This window comes from Desmodus rotundus, chromosome 2 (assembly GCF_022682495.2).
Source record: "Desmodus rotundus isolate HL8 chromosome 2, HLdesRot8A.1, whole genome shotgun sequence".
NCBI classification, from domain to species: domain Eukaryota; kingdom Metazoa; phylum Chordata; class Mammalia; order Chiroptera; family Phyllostomidae; genus Desmodus; species Desmodus rotundus.
This window is the reverse complement of record NC_071388.1, coordinates 111,637,647-111,642,286: the sequence shown is the minus strand read 5'-3', so window position 1 is coordinate 111,642,286 and position 4,640 is coordinate 111,637,647. Positions and strand designations below refer to the sequence as shown.

General features: G+C 36.7%; 1 non-coding gene across 1 annotated transcript; it reads left to right on the top strand.

The window, feature by feature from the left end:
* The first annotated feature begins 845 nt into the window (after positions 1–845).
* LOC112313209 (small nucleolar RNA SNORA42/SNORA80 family) lies at positions 846–979 on the top strand. The gene has a single exon (XR_002975671.1). It is a non-coding gene; the product is annotated as a small nucleolar RNA SNORA42/SNORA80 family (small nucleolar RNA).
* Positions 980–4,640: the final 3,661 nt, after the last annotated feature.

The window sequence follows — 4,640 nt, the reverse complement described above, 5'->3', positions numbered from 1 at the left end:
AAAGCAAGGACACTCCAGAGAGTAGAATAAAAGGCCTTTATTTTTTGGAAACAGAATTAGATTTAGTCAAAAAGTGTTCTCTAGCCCAGAACAGGAGGCTTTGACAATATTCATCCCATCAGAGTTCAGGATTCTATGGAGGCAGTTACCTCTCCCTTTCCACTTCTGAATGAGATCAGGGTTTATTGTGGTCACTTCATCTCCAATCCGTATTATCAGTGCAGTATAGATGCTATAGATGATTCTTTTTTGTTCATAGACCTCCAGTCTAGGACAAGTTATGTTTGGAACCATTGAATAAAACTATAGGACATTACCCTGAGGTTCTAGACGTTGAGCTTAATGTTTTGGATGAATGAGACTTTGGGTTGCATCATTTGTTGAAGATTTGAATATGTCATATGTGTGGGGGTGGAGGGGGGGAAGAATAAAGAAACACTAAGTGCCCAGAAGAGTAGACAGTGGCAAAGACAGTGGTGTCTCCCAGAATTACATGCACTACTCTGCATTCTCCAGCCCTCCTTTAGTTAGAGAGGGCTGAGTGACTTGTTCTGATCACTGCAACTATAAGAGGAAATAACAGGTTTTCCTTCTGGACTGAGGCTCGCAAAAGCTTACATACAACTTCCCAGCTTTCTCTCTAACTGTACAGAGTGGAGATTGTGGGTTTAGACGACAGTAGATTGCTCCTTAGTCTGAACCTCTTTTGCCTTTAAAACCTGAAATAGATATATGACAAATGCAAGGAATAAACTTTTGAGATTATTTTTGTAAAATAAAGCTGTCATATCCTGATTATTACAGAGATTATCTGGGACAAAGGATTAAGAAGTAGAGGATGTTCTTCATGGGTTTGGATTTATGGAAGGCCGGTACCCCTGGGACTCTCCTAGTGTGCCATGCCAGAGCAAACTATGGCCTTGAACCATTGTCAGGCTTTGGTCCACAGGCTGCTGGCACTATAGAAAATTACAGTGAAAAGGAAGAAAAGAAAAAGAAAAAGGAAAAGGAAAGAAGGAAGGAAGGAGAAAGAAAGAAACAAGGAAGGAAGGAAAGAAGGGACGGGGAGAGAGAGAGAGGGAGGGAAGGAGGAAGGAGGGAAGGAAGGGAGGAAGGATGGAAGGAAGGGAGGAAGGAAGGAAGGAAGGGAGGAAGAAGGGAATAAATCTTGTGTGAGCAATGGGGAAAAATGTGGGACACTATAATGAACAACAATAAAAAAATAGTCTTTAAAGTTTGTAGTTACTTGAGGTTCAGTCTAGATTTTTGTATTTTCTTTCTTTCTTTCTTTCTTTCTTTCTTTCTTTCTTTCTTTCTTTCTTTCTTTCTTTCTTTCTTTCTTTCTTTCTTTCTTTCTTTCTTTTTACTATATACTCTTTCCCTAGGTTAATTCTTATACTTCTATGGCTTTGATGCTACACATTATGCACTAAGCAAGATCACTACTCTCACCTCCCTATGCACACATTCAGCTTTCTTCCCAACAATATCTCCACTGAGATGCCCTAGAGAGTGATCAAACTCAGCATGTCCCAATTATCTTACTTTTAATGTTGCCCACTGCAGGAAATGATACCTCTTTATTGAATTTTTTCAATCCAGAATCTCTCCTACTTCCCCTCTCAATTTTTTCATCTCTTCTTATACCCACCTTAATAATTTACAAGTTCTACTTATCTATATTGCAGCCCATGTGATCTCTTTAAAATAATACTGAACTCTTTTTTTATGATGATAAATGTTGTATTCAAAATATACAAAGATTGAAACATTATGTTGTATACCTGAAGCTTGTATGTCCATTATACCCAAATAAAATAAAAATAAGTATAGATAAAAATCTTCACCACTGTACTATTGTGGCACCTGAAAAAGTCAACAGTACTTCCTTTATATCATAAATTATCTATCACATTCAAATATAATCAACAATAGAAAAAAGCAAACAAAATAAAACCAGAGACATTGAAATTAAGAACAATCTAACAATAACCAGAGGGGAAGGGGGAGAGGACAATGGGGAGAAGGGTTTCCAGGAACCACTGTAAAGGACACATGGACAAAACCAAGGGGGATGGTGGAAGCAAAGGAGGGAGGTGGGTTTGACTTGGGTGGGGGAGAGTGGTGGGGGGAAAATGCAGACAATTGTAATTGAACAACAATATTTAAAATTTAAACATAAATAAATATTTAAAAAATAACTATGTTTTAATAATAAAATTTAAGAAAGAAAGAGATAATAATCCTGAGCTCTTAACTATTCTAGAAAAAAACCTTTCCAATGATTTACACTGCTGTCAAAAAAATTCACATCTTTAACATGGCCTCCTAAGCCATAAACGAGGTGGCCTTGCTTCTCTTTCTGTTACATTTTTGCCCCATCCTCAATTCCTTTTATGCACCATGCTTTTGTTTTTTACATCCTCGTTCACATGGCCTTCTTATATATTCTGTTCTGAATAGAACACCCTTTCTCCTTATTTTTATCTAATTGTAATTTGTTTTTTACTCGTCCTATTATTATATGTTATTTTCTCCAAATCCTTGACTATATTATACCACCTCTACTTTTCTTTCATGGCATACTTGTAATTGCTTGTAATCATTTGCTCATTTGTATATATACACATATTCTTTATATTTAAGGGTCATGTGAGTAAAAATCTTATTTTTCTTTTTCACTAATATATATTTTGTCCCTAGAATTGCACTTGCCATAATATTGGCTCTCAATAAATAGTTATTGACTTCATCAAGGGACATACTGGTTCATTTACAGTAAAATCATTACAGAATAGCCCTGGCAGGGGGAGCTCATTTGTTTGGACTGTCATCGCGTAACTGACAGTTCACAAGTTTGATTCCCATTCCAGGTCAGGGCACATACCTAGGGTGAGTGTTCCAACCTCAGCCTAAGTATGCATGGGAGGCAACCAATTGATGTTTCTCTCTCCCCCTTCCTTTATCTCTTCTTCTCTCTCTAATAGTAATGGAAAATAAAAATAAAATCATTAGGGAATAAATTTAAATGGACACATGGAGAACAAAAGTCACAATTGTACCTTCAATGAGTATGTCTGTTCAACCTTTTCACTGGAGGAGGAACCTATGGTGAACAAGGAGACAGAGTTTTCTTGCTCTTGTCCTAAAGCTTCTCCTTCCACATGCAGAGGGGTCTCTGGTGCAGGAAGATGAGAAAGGGTACTGCCACCTTGGGTGGTGGCCGGAAGAGAGGAAGCCTGGGAAAGGTGGTTTGGGACAAGATTGCCAGGTTAATTGCTAGGGGTAAAAAAGATCCTTGAGACTTCTTTTTTCCCCCTGCTGTTTTAAAATTTGTTTTATTCCATCACCATTACCATTTATCCCCCTTAAAACCTCCTTCCCCTTACAATCACCACACTGTTGCCCAAGTCTACGAGTCCTTTTTCCTTTTTTCTCCCTCCACCCACCATAGCTGTCAGCCTGCTAACTTTGAGCATGTCTTTATTTTGCTTATTAGTTCAGTTTGTTCATTAGATTCCACACATGAGTGAAATCATATGGAATTTGTCTGTCACTGACTAGCTTATTCACTTAGCATAGTATTTTCCAGGACTTCCTTTATTATTCAGCATATTGTAAGGAAGTTGGTCATGATTTGGACCAAAGTGATAGATAGTAATTAAGAGCTGAATTTGCAAAGACTGTCCTCATTTAATAACCCCTCTGTGTAAGAAAGCTATTGGGTAACAATAATAATGCATATCCCTAATATCATGTGATAATGGGGTGCCAATGTGCCATTTTAAGCTTCTTGCATGCATGACCTCAATTGTTCTTCATAGCAATTGTACTGTGTACATAGTATTTTAATACTCACTTTGTAAATGAGAAACCTAAAGTTTAGGGAATCCATTCACTTGCTGAGGAACTCACAGTTTATAGATAGTAGGTAGCCATTCAAGTTTAAAAAGTCTCTGTAGAATCTAGGCACTGAGCCACTGTGCATTTCTTGACAAAATCAAAAGAAACTGTTAGGCCTTCCTATTGAGAATTTCCGTGAACTGGTAAGATGGATATGAATGAAAATATTTTTCTTTAAGTTATGTCATTTCCAGTAACATTATCCTCCATTTTTTGTCTTATCTCCACATAGAAAAATCCTCAGGCATTTCATATTAATGTTGCAAATATTATTTAGAAAATCAAGTGTGTCCATTTAGCTTTACAGAAAATAAATCGCACTAAATTATTCTCATATGCAGTAATGTGTGGTTTTGACACCATCATAATTCCTTGCTAAACCTTAAACAAAGATGTACATGGTTCTGGTTTATTCTTAGATTTGTATTGGGGGAATCAGGCTTCATTGTTAGTAGAAGCTGAGATGCAGGGATGCTCCTAATGGGGAAAAATAATATTTTGGTTCATAAAATTGGAAAAAGCTAAGGGGATTTTTTATTAAATTTTCAAAATTCCTTTTCATGTAGATGAAGCAGAAATATTTTTAGCTTAGTGGGTAAATATATACACATTAAAGTGTTAAAAAAATAAAGCCCCATTAATGCACTTTATTTCATGATGTGATATCACATCATGATATGATGTGATTTAGTGTGCCAGAAGCAACCCGTTGGACCCAAAAATCTCCACACTAGACT